This window comes from Eleutherodactylus coqui, chromosome 3 (assembly GCF_035609145.1).
Source record: "Eleutherodactylus coqui strain aEleCoq1 chromosome 3, aEleCoq1.hap1, whole genome shotgun sequence".
Classification (NCBI taxonomy): domain Eukaryota; kingdom Metazoa; phylum Chordata; class Amphibia; order Anura; family Eleutherodactylidae; genus Eleutherodactylus; species Eleutherodactylus coqui.
In genome coordinates, this window is record NC_089839.1 from 27,982,028 (window position 1) to 28,004,829 (window position 22,802).

General features: G+C 42.8%; 1 pseudogene; it reads right to left on the bottom strand.

Annotated features, from left to right (window-relative positions):
* Positions 1-2,718: 2,718 nt before the first annotated feature.
* LOC136620109 (oocyte zinc finger protein XlCOF7.1-like) overlaps positions 2,719-22,802 on the bottom strand; it is a 99,518-nt pseudogene continuing 79,434 nt past the window's right edge.

The window sequence follows — 22,802 nt, forward strand, 5'->3', positions numbered from 1 at the left end:
GGCAGCCATTGAAGTAACAATTCATGTCTTACTAAGGCCAGGGCCATAAAAATAAACCACTTCTTGTAATACTCCACTGAATGCAGTGAAAAAGAAAGGAGAAAGCATGTTAAAGATGAACCAATTGCTAACTCAGATTTTGAGTTCTTCATAGATTGTTCCAGATATCATGAAAATAAACAAGCAGAACAGGCTATGCAGTGATAACCAATATTTTTGCTCAGGAGGCCGGATGGGATGGTGCTCACTGTAATGTTTAGACTGTCTGAAGGTAAGGCTGTTAGTTTCTGCACCAACTTGATGTACACTTTTGGAATTGCAATCAATTTTGTACCCTTGTGGCACAGTGGAAATTGTGTTGGATCATTGGGTTAACCAATACAGAACGCAGAAGCAGTGTTTTTGTTGTACAAGGCTTTAGCTCTTCCCAAACAGGTCCAGGCTCACACCAAGAAAGTAACTCCGGGTTACTCCCGAAATAGGTGTGGATATCTCTCTGTTGCTTAAATTGCAGGAACATACCTCAAGGGGGGAAAAGGAAGAGTGTCAAAACAGGGGAGTGAATAGAACACGGGCAGGGTCTGAAGAAAGGAGCATGCTCCACTCCATGAGGTCACACCTGAGCCATGATCTAACCCATAGATCTGTGGTATAGTGTCTTTTGCTTGGTTTGCCCTAGGGTTCAACATTACTGTGACCCAGTTTGTACAGGGCTTCATGATATCTGCTCATCACAACCCAGGCCAATTGGTCAAAGTACCTCTTCCCTGTTACTTGAAGGCCAGACTATCTGTTTCAATGACCTTAGGTTGACTGCATACGGCTACCAGAATTAGGTGTTTTGGAGTTTATGTTGGTTTGCACAGACCTCCTCTAATGTTAGGTAGAGGCATGGCTTGTAAAATAAAAAATGCCAAAACGACAGATAAGATGTTTTTTTGACTTTGTATATATGTAAGATGGATCAGAAGTAGAGATGAGCGAACGTGTTCTTAACGAACACTTACGCACCCAGACACCGGCTTATCCGAGGACTTCACTGTCCGCGCGTAAGTATTCGGCCGGCGCCGGGCGGCGGGGGGAGGTGCGGCGGCGCGGGCGGCAGCAGCGGGGAACAGGGGGGAGCCCTCTCTCTCTCCCTCTCCCCCCCACTCCCCGCCGCACCCCCCCGCGCTGCCACGGCGACCCCCGAACTTTTTTCGCCCGAGCACGGAATTGCTCGCAAAGTTCGGTGCTCGGGTGAAAAGGGGCGGAGCCGAACACGTTCGCTCATCTCTAATCAGAAGTCATAGAAAATAATAAAGGTACACATTTCATTAGCCCACTATTCAGTCAGAACTGTGCAAAATAATAAGACTGAATTGAACCCCTATGAAGTTTTGTTTGGTAGGGCCCCCGTAACAGGCCTATACTTTCTTCAGTCCCAGCATGAAGACCTCACTTTCCCTGTAAGTGCTTTTTATCAGAAGTTAACTGTCATTCATATACTTGTATTTTCCTCGATTCCAGATTCAGACTCGCAAGATGAGTCGCATAGTTTTGCTTTTGGGTGACTGGCTTGTTTTCAAAAGGACATATTGGAAAAAAGTTTGGAACTGAGATTTGATGGACCATACCAGATCCAGTTTATGACTGCCACTTCTGTCAAATTCGAAGAAAAAGACAACTCGATACTGGAAACCATTGGTTCTTATAGAAACGCTCTTTTCACACGAAATGCTCTAATGCGCAAAAGCAGTGCTCGTGAACGAGGCCTCATAGTGAAGTAATAGCTCTGGGAGCTTCAATAATGGGTGTCTGGGGACAAGTAATAACTAATGGCCAGGTAGTAAATGGTATAGCATGTGATAAGGCAAAGGCTCTTAACGCCGCTTCACGGGCTCCTGACTTATTACTGTTGGATGTACAAGGTACTCAGAAAGCTGTACTGTGCTACATGGCCTCCTCTGCTGAGAATGTGCTGGCCGGAGCACCAGTTGGCACATGCACAGTTGAGAGGTCGCCGCACCGTCACTATGGTGATGATGCGGCCTCCTCTGCTCAGAATGTGCCGGACAGAGCACCAGGTGGCACATGTACATTTGAGAGGTCGCCGCACCGCTGCTATGACGATAATATGGCTCTTGTGGCCATTCTGCAATTATGATTGCAAAATGGCCACGGACAGACAACTTCCATTGACTTCAGTGTAAGACGGCCGTGCGTAGCCCACACAAAATCACAGCAAGCTGCAATTTCTCCCCCGCAAGCGAAAAATCTCAATCGATTTCCGCTTGTAGGCAGGAAATCGCGTTTGCTTATAGTATGCTATGGGCTGGATTTGCTGCAGAATCCTGTTCCGGATTTCGCAATGCAAATCTGCCTGTGTGCAGGAGGCCTTATTCAGATCCACAGGCTTAGATGATTGTAAACCTTAAATAAGCAAAAGTATATATAGTAAAATAGTTGAATAGCTAAAATGTAAATTGGATACCGTAATGCTTAAATTAAGTGTTCTCCAACTTTTTTTTTCTTTATTTCAGGTTAGAATCCAGGATGCCCCGTAACTGTAAACACTCTTCTGAAAATTTTTTGTTATGTGTGTAGTGAGGTGACTTTTTCTGCCCAGAAATGTTGAATTGCTCAAATTATAAAGACTGCATATCGCCAGTATTTCGGTATCCAGTTAGGAGATCCCTTTTATTTGAAGTTAGCATATCTATAAAACCAGAGTTAGGCCTAGTAAACATAATATGTCTCATTCATTTCCCTCAACCCAGAATTAGGGTAGCTTAATTATTTTGAGAAAAGAAAGAACTGCAAAGCGTATTCTTAGTATTTTGATTTGAGATTAGCATATCTTAAACACCAGAACTAATAAACAAAATTTAATGTCAAATTAATGTTTCTTGACCCAAAATTAGGGTAGTTTAACTATTTTGAGAAAGGAAAAAATTTCAAAGTGCATTTTTGTTGTCCAGTGTTGCCAGCCAGCTTCGGTACATGTTAATTAAGATATGTGCAAATGTTAGCCACCAATCAGTGTAGCTTCAACTGTGCTTTGCTGCAAAAAAACACTACATGTATGGGGACCCAAAAAGTTCTTTTTAAATATCATGTGGAAAGGGACAGATTTTGATTTAATTTAATGAAGGGCGGTTTCCTTCTAAGGGTGCGTTCCCATGTAACAAAAATCATTTGCGGCTGATGCTGTGCCCAGCCATGGCAGCCAATGGTAGCATGATTCTTGCCGACAAGATAGGCAAGACTGTGCAGCTATTGGCAGCTGCAGCTGGGCGGAGTCTCGGCTACGCTTTGTTACATGGCAAGACACCCTTAATGTAGAGTTTTACTGATGAGACGTGGACCACAAAATAAAAACATGGTCCGTAATACTGATCATTATCACATGATAGTTTTGTTTGCTGAATAGAAGGGAAAAGTAAAAGAGGGCAGTGGGTCCAACTCTGGCCTCATTCAATGTTCCCTATTTGGTTTTTTATGATGTCATGGTAAACTTGTTAAAAACATATAGACATTTCCAAAACGCTCACACCAACCCAAACTTTCTCTATAATGGTCTTGTAACGCAAGACTATACAAGGTATATATCAAAATGATCGAAACTAAATAACCCATTCTTATAGTTTATTTTTAACATTTGCAAATTTACACTAAGATAACTATAAATTAAAAAATCTTTTTAACTTTTTAAACACCTTACCTCTAAAGAAGCAAAACAACAAACAATACATTTCTAAAAGAAAGCTACAAAAAAAATCGCAAACAGCCCTATGAGTGAATCCCTACATAACACTACTAAACTTATTTTTGTAAGTTGGAAATGTTCAATCAGCTTCAGTCATGGCATACAAAACATAAGATGACAACAAACACTGATCCTCGTCCTTAGAGCAGAATGTTGGCTGGGTTTTACAGTCCTGCTCCTGTTTGTGCAGGCAAAGAGTTGGTAGGTACACATTTAGAGCATCATAACTCTTAGGCACAGTTCTGCTGAGAAGTTCTCCTGTGTGGGTCCTCAGATGTTCTACAAGATATGATTTCTGAGTAAAGCCTTTCCCGCATTCTGGACATGAAAATGGTTTCTCCCCTGTGTGAGTTCGCTGATGTTTAACAAGATCAGATTTCTGAATAAAACATTTCCCACATTCTGCACATGAAAACGGCTTCTCCCCTGTGTGAGTGCGCTGATGTTTAACAAGAACTGATTTCTGTCTAAAACATTTCCCACATTCTAAACATGCAAATGGCTTCTCCCCAGTATGGGTTCTCAGATGTTGAACGAGATCTGATTTCTGGCTAAAACATTTACCACATTCAGAACATAGAAATGGCTTCTCCCCTGTGTGACTTCTATGATGTTCCATCAGCTTTGATTTCTGACTAAAATGCTTCCCACATTCAGGACATGAAAATGGCTTCTCCTCTCCATGAATGCTTTGATGTCTAACAAGACCCAATTTCTGGCCAAAACATTTCCCACATTTTGAACATGAAAATGGCTTCTCTCCTGTGTGAATTCTTAAATGATCTACAAGATTTGCTTTGTGACTAAAACATTTCTCACATTCAGGACAGGAAAATGGCTTCTCCCCTGTGTGAGTTCTTTGATGCTTATCAAAGGCTGATCTGTGGGCAAAACCTTTCCCACATTCTGAACACGAAAATGGCTTCTCCCCTGTGTGAATTCTCTGATGTTCTACAAGATGTGATTTCTGGAAAAAACATTTTCTACATTCAGGACATGAATATGGTTTCTCCCCAGTGTGAGTTCGCCGATGATTAAGAAGAGCCGTTTTCTGGCTAAAACATTTCCCACATTCTGAACATGAAAATGGCTTCTCTCCTGTGTGGGTTCTCATATGTTGAAGAAGATCTGATTTTTGGCTAAAACATTTCCCACATTCATGACATAAAAATGGCTTCTCTCCAGTGTGGATTCTCTGATGTTTCATGACCTTTGATTTCTCACTAAAACACTTCCCACATTCAGGACATGAAAATGGTTTCTCCCCTGTGTGAGTTCTCTGATGATTAACAACAGCTGACTTCTGGCTAAAACATTTCCCACATTCTGGACATGAAAATGACTTTTCAACTCTGTGAATTCTTTCATGCATAAAAAGATTTGATTTCTTTTTCAAATCCATCCCACATGGAAATATTTCCTCCCATCTACAGTCAGTTCTTTTTTTACCAATCGGTGATTGATTAGATGAAGGTTTCTTGTGACTAGTGGCATCCGTGGAAAGATCTCTGCTGTGAAACTCTAAGGGTACATTAGGGGTTATTGAATTAGGCTGTGTGGTATTATCTTCTACTTTACATGGAGATACAAGATATCCATGGATGGCTGTAATCCACTCTTCATCTGGAAGAAACAAAAAATTATTTCCCCACCAAAAAATATATTTTTTTATTAAGCTTTATTCAGATAATAGCAAGAAGCAAAGAAATATAGTAAAATGGACATTTAAGACATGCACATTGCAAATGATATTATGTCAATCGATATCAAATAAAACTAAGCAGGATATACAGCATTGTTCTATCCCAGTCTTTTATATTTCATATAAAGTATATACTGTTATGCCCTCCCTTCCTGTCTGAGGTTCCCCCATGATTAAAGGAATTTCAAGGGGTATTCCCATCTCAGACTTTCATGCCATATCCAGGGAAAATCCAAGGTCTGATAGTTGCAGGTCCTAAAGTACTTGCCCCTGCGCCAGCTGAATGAGGTGGCGATGGGTTAAGAAAAGAGCCGATTGGGTACAATATGCTTTTTTTTTTTTAAACTCGTGTTCATTAGAGATGAGCGAACGTACTCGGTAAAGCACTACTCGTCCGAGTAATGTGATTTATCCGAGTATCTCCCTGCTCGTCCTGAAAGATTCGGGGAGCGCCGCGGAGCGGGGAGCTGCAGGGGAGAGCGGGGAGGAACGGAGGGGAGATCTCTCTCTCCTTCTCTCCCGCCCGCTCTCCCCTGCTCCCCGCCGCAACTCACCTGTCAGCAGCGGCGCTCCCCGAATCTTTCAGGACGAGCGGGGAGGTACTCGGATAAAGCACATTACTCGGACGAGTAGTGCTTTACCGAGTACGTTCGCTCATCTCTAGTGTTCATCTGTCTCATGCAATTTCCAAGCACCACATTCCACCAGGCAGACTTGGCTAGGAATACAAAATCTCAGGCAACGCGGGGTATCCCTGCTAGCTTAATAATCACATTGGTGTGGCAACGACGTCTGCCCTCACGTGTCTGTCCGTTTGTGTAGGCCTAGTTTATGATGTGCACCCCCTTCTCCTCGCCACATGGCGCGGCGGTAGAGCAGAGGTGCACCTGTGCATCACCAGATAAATCTTTTTGTGCTCCTTAGAGAACTCTATAAATTTTTGGAATAAAACCTATCCTATGTTCTTCCTCAGGATAGAAGCTATCCCCCTGCCAAATTTCATCAAAATCACTAAAGCAGTTTAGCCGTGAAAGTGACAGACAGAGTTACTTTCACACTTATAATATTAATATGGATATTCCTTTCCTCTGGATCTTCCATTCTGCCAAAGTTCATGAATACCACAATTCACTCACAAACTACTTCTCTCTTTGATTCCCCATCTATAGGGCTCAGGCACACGGGCGCATCGGCGCCCGTGTTACTGCAGGTAGCAGACGGCCGTACCTGAAGACGGACGTCTCTCTGCAGCGCTGGAGGAAAGAACACGTGACCGGCTTCATTGCTGGTCATGTGTTCTTATATCAGCGCTGCAGAGAGACGTCCGTCTTCTGTCAGTCACACGGGCGCATCGGCGCCGATGTACGGGTGCCGATGCGCCCGTTTAACTGAGCCCATACTTTGTATTACACTAAAAATAACTTCTCAATAAATTCACAGCCTGAGGACATTACAAGTGCCCCTTAGACTCACGCCACGCACTCCCATAGGTTCTCCAGGTTGAACCCCCAGGTCTATTACGTAATCTTGACTTTTAATCAGCATTTGCACTCCAATCTTTTCAGTGATTGTATTAATGTCTATCCATATTGTATCAGATTGTACCGGTGCCAGGCAACATGATGGAATATTATGTCACTAATGATAATGCTCAGGGGAAAGATGATTTTCTGACCTTCCTACCAGTTCTAGAGGACTTTACAGTCAAACAAGATTTTTGAAAGGTTCTTACCATTCATTAGCATCGATATGGGTTTATCCAGTTCACTCGTCATTCCATCAGACTTTTCCTGCAAGAATTCCACAAAAATACATGAAAAGACCCCTAGTTTATCTTATGTCCATCAATAAGGAGCTCTATCCATGCTCGCCCATCCTGAACTGAATAAAACTAGTTATGGTGTTTCAGGCGCCGTCTAATTCTAGGAATCGGCGCAGCCCCGGCATAAACCTTGCTATTAGAAGTGGAAAGAAAGAACGAAGACAAAAATTTCAGAAGGAAAGTAAAGGAGCAAGAAACATCGATCACAAACCAAAATGTTTTTACACAAATGCACAGAGCATAGAAAACAAACAAGGAGAATTGGAGCTCCTAACACAGGAAGCGAAAAATGATGTCATCGGCATCACAGTAGCTTGGTGGAATGATACACATGATTGGAATACAAGGCTTGAAGGATGCAACTTATTTATAAGAAACAGACCTAAAAAAGGGAGGAGGTATTGCGTTGTACGAGGAAAACATTCATCTCCACAGATTCAAGGTTCAGAGCATGGTAGTTCTGGAGAAACTGGGTAAGAATTCAAGGAGAGAATAACAGAAAGGACACTGTTGTAGGCATTTACTATAGACCGCCTGGACAAGCAGAAGATATTGATGAACTCTTTCTACATCGGATGGCCAAGCTCTCAAAAAAGCATGACATAGTGATCATGGGAGATTTTAACTATCCAGACATTTGTTGGGAATCTCTCTCAGGTAAAAGTAATGGATCCAACAAGTTTTTATCTGCTCTTGCTGACAACTTTATCTTCCAAAAGGTAGAAGAGAAAACAAGGGGATCTGCGATCTTGGACCTAATTCTTATCAACAGGGAGGGAATAGTTGAAGAAGTAAGGGTGGCTGAGACCTTAGGAGGTAGTGATCATGCTATCCTTGAATTTGGGATAAAAAGGGAAGGAAGACCTGAGAAGACTCAGACCTCAAGGTTTGATTTCAGAAAGGCAGATTTTAATGAACTTAGAAAGAGGGTAGGAAGAATCCAATGGCTGGATGTTCTTAAGGACAGAAATGTCCAAGAAGGTTGGGATATATTGATAAATAAGATTCTCAAAGCACAATCGTTAACAATCCCTAAAAGAAGAAAGAATGGGAAGAATTTAAAGAGACCAGGATGGATGAACACAGAACTTGCACACATGTTAAAATGGAAGAAATACATGTTTATCAAATGGAAAGAGGGGAGAATATCTAAAGAAGAATATAATGCAGTCTGCAGAAACTGTAGGGCAAATCTCAGAAAAGCTAATAATGAATTGAGGCTTGCAACAGAGGCGAAAAGCAATGAGAAAGGATTTTGGGGGTATGTCAAAAGCAAAAGAAAAGTCAAAGATGCTATTGGATGCTTACAAGATGAAAATGATGAATTGGTTAAGAATGATGTCGAGAAGGCAGAACTTTTAAATTCCTATTTTGTATCTGTTTTCTCTCAGAAAGTATATGGAATGTCAACTTATCTTCCTTGTTCTATTGGGGGAATAAAAGAATGCAGGCTATCTATAAGCAGAGAGACGGTGAGGGAACACTAAACTAACTTAAATGAATTCAAGTCTTAAAGGAGATGTCCCGCGCCGAAACGGTTTTTTTTTTTTAAACCCCCCCCCCGTTCGGCGCGAGACAACCCCGATGCAGGGGTTAAAAAACCCACCCGCACAGCGCTTACCTGAATCCCGGCGGTCCGGCGTCTTCATACTCACCTGCTGAAGATGGCCGCCGGGATCCTCTGTCTTCATGGACCGCAGGGCTTCTGTGCGGTCCATTGCCGATTCCAGCCTCCTGATTGGCTGGAATCGGCACGTGACGGGGCGGAGCTACACGGAGCCCCATAGAGAAGAGGAGAAGACCCGGACTGCGCAAGCGCGGCTAATTTGGCCATCGGAGGGCGAAAATTAGTCGGCACCATGGAGACGAGGACGCTAGCAACGGAGCAGGTAAGTATAAAACTTTTTATAACTTCTGTATGGCTCATAATTAATGCACAATGTACATTACAAAGTGCATTATTATGGCCATGCAGAAGTGTATAGACCCACTTGCTGCCTCGGGACATCTCCTTTAAGATCAAGATGCATTACATCCTAGGATACTAAAGGAAGCAGCAGAGGTAATTACTGAATCACTTGTCATAATCTTTGAAATTTTCTGGAGAACAGGAGAAGTCCAAGAAGATTGGAGAAGGGCAAATGTTGTCCCTATCTTCAAAAAAAAAAGATGGATCCAGGAAACTACAGGCCCATAAGCCTGACTTCTATGTCAGGAAAAATCTTTGAGCAAATTATTAAACAGCATTTATGCAAGTACTTGGATAAAAGTGGAGTAGTTAACCAAAACCAGCATAAGTTTCCAAGAAACAAGTCATGCCAGACAAATCTAATTTCCTTCTATGACAGAATCACCGACTGGGTTGATCAGGGAAATGGAGTGCATATAGTATATCCTGACTTTAGTAAAGCATTTAACAAAGTATCTCATACCATACTTTGAAAAATACTGAAAAAATGACCAAATATGGGATTGACAAGGCAACTGTTAGGTGGATTCACAACTGGCTGAGTGATCATACTCAAAGAGTGGTCATAAATGGCTGCACATCCAAGTGCAAGAATGTATCAAGTGGGGTACCACAAGGCTCTGTCGTAGGCTCAGTGTTCAACATTTTTATAAATTACCTGGAGGAGGGAATTAATGGGAAACTGATCAAATTTGCCGACGACACAAAGCTAGGAAAGTTAGCTAACAGTAGGAAAGAGAAAGAGTATTCAAAAAGATCTAGAAAAACCGTGGGCGGCAAGTAAAAGAATGGTATTTAACAAGGAGAAATGCAAAATCCTACATCTTGGCAAGAAAAATTAAAAAAGCACATACAGAATGGGAGGAATTGAGCTAAGCAGCACATGTGAAAAAGATTTGGGTATACTAATAGATCATAGACTGAACATGAGTCAACAATGTGATGCAGCAGCCAAAAAGGCAAACACAATTTTGGGATGTATTAAGAGAAGCATAGAGTCTATGCCCTATTCTCATCTGCACAAGGAAAGACTAGAAGCAATGGGATGAAACTGAAAGGAAGGAAACACAAATTAGATATTAGGAAAAAAACTTTTTGACAGTGAGGGTGATTGATGAGTGGAACAGATTACCACGGGAGGTGGTGAGTTCTCCTTCAATGAAAGTGTTCAAACAAAGGTTGGACAAATATCTGGGATGATTTAGTAAATCCCGCTCTGATCAGGGGTTTAGACCAGATGACCCTGGAGGTCCCTTCCATCTCTACCAATTTATGATGATTCTATAACATCACAGCATCAGCTCTGGACCAGATGATACACCTGCCATTGTGTTTCTGACGTTATGGAATGACAGATAAGCGAGCAAGACTATCAGATGTTTTGGTGGGGATTCTTCAGGTCCTAGTTATTCCCTTAGTATTCAAGTCAGTCTCCGTTAGAAAGCCTGATAGTGTTGCCTTGCTGTAGCCATTCTTTAGCATGTTCCTGAGCACTTTCAGTATGATTCTCTGTGCTTGTCCTCTTTGTGTTTATTCTTGCTATTTCTCCTATACCGATCCTATTTTGTCTCCTCTGTTCCCTCTCCTTTGATCCACTCTCATTCCAAGGTTATCTAAGGAGTCTAGTAAGGTTTCACTTGTGGAGTAGAGTTGTAGCCCTACTTTAAGCAATATCAAGTAGGGATCGAATAGGGTCAGCTTCACCATAATTCCAGTCTTGTGTTTATATTGATTCTTCAGTCTGTATACTTCATCTGGTCATCATCTTTCCTTGTTACCTTGTACATTTCCTTGTCTGACTGTCCTCTAGTTATTGGGTCCATGTGTCCATCATCATCAATGTAGGGGTCAGATGTAAAAATGTAACACCTGCAGATCACAATCAAATTAAAACACTTCACCACTAAAAAAAAATTGAACACTATTCCTCCAAGGATACTATCATGTAGAGCTACCAGTTAAAAAAAATGTGCATTGTCAGTCAAGGCAAGGAAGAAAATCCATCCAAGGAAATGGAAACTAACCTATATTCCTTTCACCCAGGTGAATCCTCCCGTGAAGTTTCCTTGTTGGCTCGCTCTTCATGTTCTCCAGTTTTAGTTTCCAACAAACCGGCCGTGCTTAATGTGCTTGGTAGATTTCTGATCCTGGTCGTTGGTATCTAGTGTCCACTGGCTGAAGACTGCCTTATTAGGAACAATTCATGAGAACATAGAGATGCTGTAAGGATGCTGATCCATTACAAGGAGGAGCCGGTATAAAACTGAGCATTTGATAGATAGTGAAAGAAAAGTAAAGAATGCACTATTGCTAGGAACAAAAACTAAAATGTGGGGAAACCCTGAAAAATGTAATAAGTATCTCCAATATAGCAAAATACGCAGGTGGTGGGAAGATAACTCAACTGTGTAGTACAGAAATGCTGGGAAAAGAGAAGAAAAATAGTCTTCCTCCAACAACTAGGATTATTTCCATGCAAGAAATGCAAAGTACAAATGTCTGCAAATCAAAGAACTGTCCAAGTATATCCAAGAATACTTTAAGGCCAGAATTAAAAACATCATTGCGTTGGACAAAAAGGAGATCTATTGTATCAGATGCTCCCGTAATAATTTATAGGACACACCAAGCACTTTCTAAAAGCTCCAGGAAATGCGTGTACAACAATAGTAAAATATGATTGTCTATGCACTATGCAAAAAAACATCAAGGTCAATGTTCAAGTTCAAACGTCTGTGGAATACAAGTGGTTGAACCTAAGGAGGTTTTATTAAACAAACCTCTTACGCAAAACTACATTGGATTTCAACCTCAACACTGTGGTGAGGGAAGGCTTGAAAAGTGAGATCAAAGGCTACTAAGCCACAGACCAGCTTTGTGTAGAAGAAAGCAGAGATATAAGCAACACACAAAACAGCATGCGAAAAGGCACAGATGGAAGGAAAGCAGAAATAGAATTCCTAGACAAGGAATCTTGGATGTAAGACATATGGGTCAGATTTCATTCTCCTGAGAGGATATTCTTCCTTGTCTTGTGTAAGAATGTATGCAGAGGCGTAACTTGAAGTTCCCGGTCCCCAATGCAAAACTTGTAACAGGGCCCCCAACTATAAGGCTTTACTCATAGTACTGGGTTGCCTATATGGAGAAGAGAGGCCTTATGGGCCCCCTAAGGCTCCTGGGCCCGGGTGCAACCGCATCGCCTGCATCCTCTATAGTTACGCCCCCGAATGTATGTATTTGCAACTATTAGTTACACATCACAGCACCACAGGGGGGATATTGTTCAAGGTTTTCTTGTGGTGCAGAGAGGATTTCATCCGTTTGTGGTTTGCAGTATCATTCACTTAAGGCTGAGCGGGTGCCGATACTGACATTATTGATGGATACTATTTTATTGTTTCCTTATCTTATATCCAGATGAAAATCCAAACCCCCTAGAGGACATGAACCAATCTGCCGTAAAAGGAGAAGGATCTACTCAAGTGGCGATCAGACCAGATCAACATTCATTCAAGTATCTTACACATCACTTTGCCACATTAAATGCTCGGAGTCAGTCTTGCAGTGGACGTTCTGTTCATTAACACCAGTTCGAAGGGTATTAAACAATGTCACAGCTTTTAAACTAAAGAAGCCTTTTATTGCGGCTGTAGATTGCACCTTCCTTCAGCTGCTCTTGTCCTTTGTGATGACCTTACTGTGAAAAGATGCTCACAATATGCCTTCTATTCTATCATGTTACCTTAGAAGTCTCTTCGGAAGTGCAAATACATCTCTTTACTTTTAATATTTTCTCGTCACTGCGGTTCTACAGACCTCTTAACACTTTTCTTGCGCCTCTTTGTGCTTTTTTTCAATTCTAGAGCCCAAAACTGAGCTAAATATTCTATATGAGGCTGTATTAATGTTTTGCGAAGGATTAAGATCATGTACCTAACTAGTGGATCAATGACTTTTCAATACATGACAACATTCTGTCTTGGAAGCAGCTGACTGGCATTGTGCAGTTATTTGCAGTAGTCTGTGGTTTAACATTTCGCTGTGGAATGTTACATTTATCCACTTTGACTGTCTAGACAGGTGGTAGTTTATGAACCCTGCAATATGTATCCTGGCCTCTTTTATCAAACCAGAAACCATTTGCAGTTGCTATCGACCACAGCCAACAATAACCAGATGACATAAAGCATATAGTGTACTAAACTGCTGCTAGAGAAGATTAGTATAACTCTCTATTACATCAGCCTGTAGAGGATTTACAGAATTCTCAGCTTCATCTACCTGATGATCCAGTTGGACATGTTCCTTTTCCTCTGGACAATCCTGGGAATATAGAGGACTGGGACATCTCTCTGGGGGATTTCTCTGACTGGATCCATCTATAGAAAATAACCACAAAGACTGAATACATTGTCTGTCTAATGATTGGAACATGGCGAATGTAACCGACCCTCAAAACTGTCCCTTACAATAAATGAAGGTCTCCTCTTACCCGGTGATGTGAGGGGCTGCTGATCCTCCATCATGACATCCTTGTACAGATCCTTGTGTCCATCTAAATACTCCCACTCCTCCATGGAGAAATAGACAGTGACGTCCTGACACCTTATAGGAACCTGACACACACAATATACAGTCATCCTCCAGACTCCTCCCTTGGCGTTATTATATAATATCCCCCATTCCCAGCAGTGCTCACCTCTCCGGTCAGCAGCTCAGTGATCCTGTGGGTAAGTTCTAGGATCTTCTGCTCATGTATCAGTGAATGAGGTGAAGGCTCGGTGATGGGGCTCTGGGTCCGGCTCTGTCCTCCTGACACACGGGGGGTCACCCACTCACCAGACCACTTCTTCACTACTGTGTAATCCTGTGGATGGTGAGACACTGATCACTACATGGAGGCTAAGAATCCTTCACCTTTCCCATCATTCCCCTGTTTATTACTAGAGATAAGAGTGACATCATGTGAAGCTCTCACCTCCCCAGTTATCCAGTAGATGATCTCCAGGGTGAGGTCTAATATTCGGGCAGCCATGTGGTCTCTGTCCTTCTCCATCCTTGATGGGTCATTGATGGAAAGGACCATCGTCTTTATCTGTGAGAGTCCTGTGCCTAAGGAACCTGAGGGCAACAAGAACATCCATAAAATGTTTCAACACTGGGGACTAGTTCCCAATATCGATCTGCCCTGCTGGAAGTTCCACCATTTATCTCCACCTTATATCAGTCCACATTAGAAGACAACGCTTCATCATGTTCTTAAGGATTCATTCACACGGGCGAGTGCGGTATCCATGTGAGATACTCAGACTGATCTCGCACTTGCAAATCAGCAGTTTTGGAAGGGAGTAGAATGTGCTTTGCATGAATAAATGGCATTGCTACACACTCGATTCTCTTCTGCATGAATATTGCAGGTTATTCCAATAGTAGAAATTAGAAAAAGAACTGCATTGTGCTCACATGAAACTCACATTTACACACAAGTGCAATGTGTTTTCTACCTTTCTTTGCTCCCGTAGGGAATAATAGGTACCCAAAAATAGGATACGCAATTTTTTTTCTATCTAGCACTATTGTTGCAAAATGACTCATATAAATTAAACCAATGAAATCAATGTTCTATTGCCATGTGAGTTCATTCATATCGCAATTGGACAGAACTCACATAGGAAAATAGTTGATGTGAATGCACCCTTGTCCACAAATACTTGAAAAAGTCCCTGCTAGTGATGTCATAGGAGAATCAGAACATACAGAATATTGCAGTGCAGCCGTGTAATACATTGTATTAGGCCGGCTTCAGACAAGCGCATTATAACCCGTACGTAACATGGATCTATTACGGCTGGGCTGTATCTAGTTCAGTGCTGTGTGATAGGAATATAACCCAGAGAATGGTGACTCTTCCAGTGGTCAGAGAGCAGAACTCACCTCCGGACCCAACACTGTGTGAGCAGCAGGAGCAGCACTGTCTATGGCTGGTGCTGCCCCCTGCTGGTGGGACTACAGTGTAACAACTATAATTCACCGAGAACTTGAACTCACTGAATTACACTGATGGCAAAATAGAAAGAAGACGACGAGTGGACTACAAGTCACAGGCACCCCGACCAACACTGATGATAGATGCTACATCCTAGAGGGCTACAGGACCTCTGATGATGTCACAGCCATGTGACCAGACTCTTGCGTGGGAGGAGCCATTCTGGAGTTTGCTACAAAGTGCTGTTTCTTGGGTTGTTGTTAGCTTTAGCTCGTTAGGACTTGTTACCAGTGGCTGCCGACAGCTACATTGTTTATTGGAAGAGCAGCAACCCGAGGTGGCCAAAGCTGCTCCCTCCTCAGTTCTGGGGTTGCTGGGTGTACCAGGATGCAATGCTCTGTCTGCATGGCCTGTGAGCTCTTTGCATTAAGATGCAATGCTTTGTGTGGACTGGAGGCTGCACTAGTATGCGATGTTCTGCGTTAAGTCGGGGCTCTTAATGCACTGGGATGCAATGTGCTACATGGACTGGGTGCAATAGGCTGCAATGCTCTGTACGGATGGGTGCACCAGAATGCAATGCTGTGTATGCACTGAATTGCAGTGCTTAGTGCGTGGCCTGGAACTTTTTGGGTTGCAGCGCTCTGCTTGCTCTGAGGTGTAGCGTTCTGTCTGCAATGGGGGCTCGGGGTGCAATAAAATGCATAAGGGGAAATCTGTGATAAGATGTGCAACAAAACTCCACATGTAAAAATACTTTTTATGCTGAAAAGGATTTTATTGAACTTCCATGTGATCCTTACATTCAGTATTTAGAAATGGGACATGATTGAACTGTTCACAAATACTGAGATGTTGTCCACAGCCATATATATCATTACTAGATTGGTGTCTCCTTCCAACACAACGAATGTTTCACCTTTTGTTGCATGTGTATAGAAAAGGGAATAAATATTTCAACATTATTCTGTGTCTCGCCCTATGAACCCCCGTCCAACTGGTCCTGGGTAGAGTTGAGTGAACGTACTCTGACGAGCTTGATGCTTGTTCGAGTATTAGCATACTCGATGGTGCTCGTTACTCGAACGAGCATCAAATTGTGTTCGACCCCGCCCCAGCTTTTGGCTCCTGCCCGCTGTGACGTGCCTGTTTTGGTCCCTCCCCGCCGCAGAGCGCGTCATTCGAAAATTTTTGGTCTGGCGGGAAGAGGGAGAGAGAGAGAGAAAGAAAGAAGAAGAAAAAAGCTCGAGACCCTGCGTTCCACATACAAAAATGCTCGAGTCTCCCATTGTAGTCAATGGGGTTTTACGAAAAGCTTGACTTGAATAACGAGGACCCGAGCATTTGGGTGCTCGCTCATCTCTAGTCCTGGGTAGTGTAGCCATGGGAACCCCCCAGAGAGAACCCAAAAGCATCTCTTCTTGTTCCATTCAGGCCAGTGATATATTTAAACAAAGGCTGGCCAGACATCTGTCTGGGATGATCTAGTGATCCTGCACTGAGCAGGGGGTTGGACCCGATGACCCTGGAGGTCTCTTCCAACTCTACCATTCTAGGATTCTATGTGCAATGAAAATCCATATGTAAAAAATGTTTTACTGTAAAATTCACAATGTGGGCGATCGAAAGTAATGCAAGAAATTACGCTGCTCTACCAGTACACGGTGTCAGCTGCCATTTCTTGTATTCCCCACCCAGCAGGTAAAATTAGCAGTTTAGTTCAAATCGCCTCCCTTGTAAATGTGCCTCGATGACGTGGATCCACGGATTTATGTATTTAGGGCTCAGTCACACGGGCGCATCGGTACCCATACACCGGTGCCGATGCGCCCGTGTGACTGACAGAAAATGGCCGTACCTGAAGACGGACGTCTCTCTGCAGCGCTGATGAAAGAACACATGACTGGCAATAAAGCCAGTCACATGTTCTTTCCTCCAGCGCTGCAGAGAGACGTCCGTCTTCAGGTACGGCCGCCTGCTATCTGCAGTAACACGGGCGCCAATGCGCCCGTGTGACTGAGCCCAGCAGAAATTTGCTTCTTTCTCCAATACGGATTATTCTCCGAATAATCAGATGCTAGATCAGAGCTGCAGCAGCAAACCTTCAGAGTCAATTATTTCAAGTTCTTCATTCAAATTTCTTGACTGAGAGCTATAAGAAGGGTTATTTTTCTTCAGTTCAGATTTTTTTAACTCCTTAAAGGGGTTGTCCTGCGCCGAAACGGGGTTTTTTTTTTCAATAGCCGCCCCGTTCGGCGCGAGACAAACCCGATGCAGGGGTTTAAAAAAAACAAACGCATAGTACTTACCCGAATCCCCGCGCTCTGGTGACTTCTTACTTACCTTGCGAAGATGGCCGCCGGGATCTTCACCCACGGTGGACCGCAGGTCTTCTGTGCGTTCCATTGCCGATTCCAGCCTCCTGATTGGCTGGAATCGGCACACGTGACGGGGCGGAGCTACGAGGAGCAGCTCTCCAGCACGAGCGGCCCCATTCAGAAGGGAGAAGACCGGACTGCGCAAGCGCGTCTAATCGGGAGATTAGACGCTGAAATTAGACGGCACCATGGAGACGAGGACGCTAGCAACGGAACAGGTAAGTGAATAACTTCTGTATGGCTCATAATTAATGCACGATGTATATTACAAAGTGCATTAATATGGCCATACAGAAGTGCTTACCCCCACTTTGTTTCGCGGGACAACCCCTTTAATACTGCACATCTTCAATGTTAAGCACCAGGCATTTTTTTTCAGGTGTGTGGAGCTCCAATAGGCGGCAACTTTTCACCGTCACTTGCAAGTGTTATTTGGTTCACGGTGGGACGAGAACGCTGTCTTTTTATAATCAGTATCTTCGTCGTAAGAGACAGCGTATTGATTGTGTGGGACGGAGATACTGCAGTCAGACCAGAATTTGTTGTATCTCTCAATGGACAGGATAACTTTGAGAGAAACATGATTAATTTCCTAGATGTCACTCTGATTGGAGAAAGTGAGGACAGGTAATACTATTCTTCATGCAACTAGTAATCACCCACAACACATAATTAAAGCTATACTGGTAGGAGAGTTCACAAGAATTAAACATGCGCACACTATATATATAGTGAAAGCCCTCACTGACTAACTCACTTACTCACTGACTGACTGACTGACTCTCCACTAATTCTCTAACTTCCCGGTGGCGTACAAACATGAAATTTTGGACAAGCATTCTTTGGGTCCTAAAGAGGAAAAGTAAAGGGCTTACAACTCGATATTCAATGCTATGTAATGTACCTAATCTAATTAACTTTCTGGTGTTTGACAAACATGAAATTTAGTACAACCATTCTTTAGGTCCTAAATAGGAAAAGTTGAAGTGCAAAAGTATTAGCACCCCTATGTAATGTACCTAATCTAATTCTCTAATCTCCCGATGTTGTACAAACATGAAATTTGGCAGGATCATTCTTTAGGTCCTAAATAGGAAAAGTAAAGGGGTCACAACTCGATTATTCAATGCTAATTGCAAAATTATTGGCACACCTATGTAATGTAACTTCCCGGTGTCGTACAAACATGAAATTTGGCATGACCATTTTTTAGGTCCTAAATAGGAAAAGTAAAGGGGTCACAACTCGATTGTTCAATGCCAATTGCAAGACTAAGCACACCTCTATGTAATGTAACTTCCCGGTGACATACAAGCATGAAATTTGGTGTGAGCATTCTTTAGGTCCTAAATGAGGAGAGTGGGAGGGGTGGCACATTCGGCAGAGGGATATCGGTACATGCAGCCTGAGGAGAATCTAATGCTCCTCCATATGTATACATATTTTATTCTTCGGTTACTCTAAAATGATCCAAAAATGATCAAACTAGCCTGCCACCATCAGGGCTTAGTAGGCTGGAATCCAAAGCAAACTTAGGGGCCTTCACTGTGCCACAGACTGCAATTCATTGGAGAACTATGATCACGTCACAGGGGGCTAATGTGGGGACCTTCCCCCTGCTAACAGCTTAGATGCCATGGTCAACATTTACCGTGGCATCTAATTAGTTAAAATAGCAATCAATAACGAAAGACAGAATTAAAATATAACTTTATTGATAATTAAAAAAAAACAAACAATTACCTGCAGTTGTGTTCAATACAAAATCCTATAAAGGAGCACAATAAATATAAAAAATAAAGAACTGTACTGAGAACTATATTATACTGAAATCATAATATTCCTCAGTCAGATACAGCTTTATAAAGTATATCCAACTTGTAATTAAAATTGCTTCATCATAACCAGGATCCTCTATTATTCATAAATATAGGAATTGCAATGAATATTAAAAATAAGGATATCTCTAGTAGACCCTATTTCTGACCCCTACACTTGTACAGGGTACTTGTCCTTGAAAGTTCAGCCTCGTACTGGAACCTTATCAATAACTACCCTAGATAGTAACTAGGTCCTGTAACAGCAGCCTAAGGCCTCCTTCACACGAGCTTACGTGTATTTGCGCACGCCTTAGCACAACATTTTTGTACACGCATCAGCGTATTTCATTGTACTTTTTGTGCCGGCAAGGCATATTCATTTGTGCGCGGGAAAAAAAGGCAATGATTTAAATGGCTAAATAGTCTGAGTTTCAGAAGTATTTTTCTAGTGGAATTAGGCCGCCTGCAGACGGGCGGGTCGGATCCGGCGGCGAGAATCTTGCCACGGGACCCAACCCAAGCACTTGCAGGGACCAGCGCGTACTCACCCGCGCCCGAAGGCTCCGGCTGTTTGCGCAGATTGGAGCCAGTGGCGGGTGAGTGACATGCCGCGATCTGTTTGCTGCGCGATATTTCGCGCGGCCAAATCGCAGCCGTCTGCATAGGATTGCGTTTGTTAACGCAATGCTATGCAGGCTTCCAGCGGCGAAAATTCCGCGGGAAATCCCGCCGCGGAATATCCGCTCGTGTGCAGGTCGGCCTTACACAGCGTATCATGCATCTCATTGCGTATTGCGTGCACACTTGCTCCACCCCCCCACCCCCCCACTGACTTTTATGGAGACTTTTAGTGCGCAAAGGTGCAGTAAAATGGAGTATGCTGCGTTTTGTTGGGTTTTTTAGATGACACCGAAATGCACAGAAAAATATGCCCAAGTGAACGAACCAACTGAAATTAATGGAATCAATTCTCTGCGTATTACGCGCACACATACGTTCATGTGACTCTAGGCTTAGGCTGCACTGCAAAACATAGGAGGAGCTACATACAGCTGAACATCTCATAGGCACTAAACTGAGCCTTCAAAGTGTTGGCTGTAATTAGTGTAGCAGCTCCTGCATTATGCAGTGTGTAATAGTTCCCACAAGGGACCTCTCACGTGGGACAGAATTAGTCCATGCGGACATTTCTGCATCGCAACGTTATCCCTATGGGGCTGTTAAAATATTTGCGTCTTTACTAGAGATGAGCGAGCATACTCTCTAAGGGCAATTACTCGAGCGAGCATTGCTCTTAGCGAGTACCTGCCCGCTCGAGAGAAAGGGTTCGGGTGCCGGCGCGGGGGAGCGGTGAGTAGCGGCAGTCAGCAGGGGGAAGCGGGGGGGAGAGAGGGAGAGGGAGATCTCCTCTCCATTCCTCCCCGCTCTCCCACGCAGCTCCCTGCCCGCTGCCGGCACCCAAACCTTTTCTCTCGAGCGGGCAGGTACTCACTAAGGGCAATGCTCGCTCGAGCAATTGCCCTTAGCGAGTATGCTCGCTCATCACTAGTCTTTACTTCAAAACTACAAGATTAAATTCCACATTGGAAAAGCTTTCTGCTACAGAATAAAGTACATCCTGCGGAACTGTTACTGAGAATTTCTAACATTTAGGAAATGCAATTCTGCAATTAACGTCTGCAGAAAAAAGAAAAGAATGTAACAAAATCTGCATCTGCGCTTCGACCTGTGGAAATTCTGTCCTGAGTAAAAGGTCCCTTAGAGTACATTGACGTATAGTAGAAAGGCTGTGGATTCACATAATTTCCACATCAAGAACCACATTACGTCCACACCGTTGGTGCTGATTTCAGCCAGCCACTCTCACCTTGCCCACTTCCGCATCACCTGACTAGCAGACACAGCGGTTTCCAGGTGAGGGTTGCTGATTGCGAGGTGATAGGAGTGGAAGGCTAAAATCAGTGCTAACCTTAGATATTTTGAAGCGGTTTTGCAGCAGATTTTTCCACTGCAGACAGGGATAACTTGAAATTCTAATACAATCCCTATAAAATAGTTTCTCTCCAGTGCGGGTTCTCTGATGTCTAAAAAGATATAATTTCTGACTAAAACATTTCCCACATTCAGAATAAAAAAATGTCTTCTCTCCTGGGTGAGTCCTCAGATGTTCTATAACATTTGGTTTCGTCTAAAATACTTCCCACATTCAGGACATGAAAATGGCTTCTCATTGTGCGGCTTCTCAAATGTCTAACAAGATTCGATTTCTGGCCAAAACACTTCCCACATTCTGAACATGAATACGGCTTCTCCCCTGTGTGAATTCTTAGATGTTTAACAAGATCTGATTTACGGCAAAAACGATTCCCACATTCTGAGCATGAAAATGGCTTCTCTCCTGTGTGGATTCTCAGATGTTTTACAAGATCTGATTTATAACTAAAACATTTCCCACATTCAGAACATAAAAATGGCTTCTCTCCTGTGTGAGTTTTTAGATGTTCCAAAAAATTTGATTTCTTATTAAAACATTTACCACATTCTGAACATGAGAATGTCCTCTCATCTCTGTCAATTATCCCATATAAAGATAGATTAGATTTCTTTTTAATATCTGTCCCATGTGGAAATATTTTCCTCCTTCTATGACCAGTTCTTTGTTTGCTAAATAGTGACTGATTAGATAAAGGTTTCCTGTCCCCAGAGCCATCAGTGAATAGATCTTTATTGTGAAGGACTGTGGGTACATTAGGCATTATTGAATTAGGATGTATGGTATTATCTTCTTCTTTATATGGAAATATGAGATGACCATGAGCGCTTCTACTCCACTCTTCACCTGGAAAAAAAGTTACCCCCCCCAACTTAATTATTTTTCAATTAACCAATCAAGCTTTATTGAGATAATAGCAAGTAAGGCCGCCTGTCCACGGCCGCAACGGAATATCGTAAGACATTTTCCTCCGAGAGGGAGCACTAAAGGTCATCGCAATGAACCTATCTTAATGATAGGTTCATCGCGGAGAATCGTGGCATACCGCAATTTTTAGAAGTCGCGAGCGGAAAATCGCTATGGATTTCCCGCTCATGTACATCGGGCTGTGCTTTCCATAGTTATCCTATGGAAAGTGTTTCAAGCGTGATCCACGTGCAATTTATTGCCGTGGATCACACTATAAAATATTGCCTGCGGACAACCAGCGTAAATAGCTGATTTTGCCTATCTCACCTTATAAAAAACAGAATAGAAAGTGATCAAAACATTACATGGATCAACAAATGGTATTATTAAACTCTGCCTGCAAGAAAAAAAATCTTCAAAAAATATTGTTAAAAAGAAAATGTTAGGGATCTTTGAATAAAGCAATAAACTA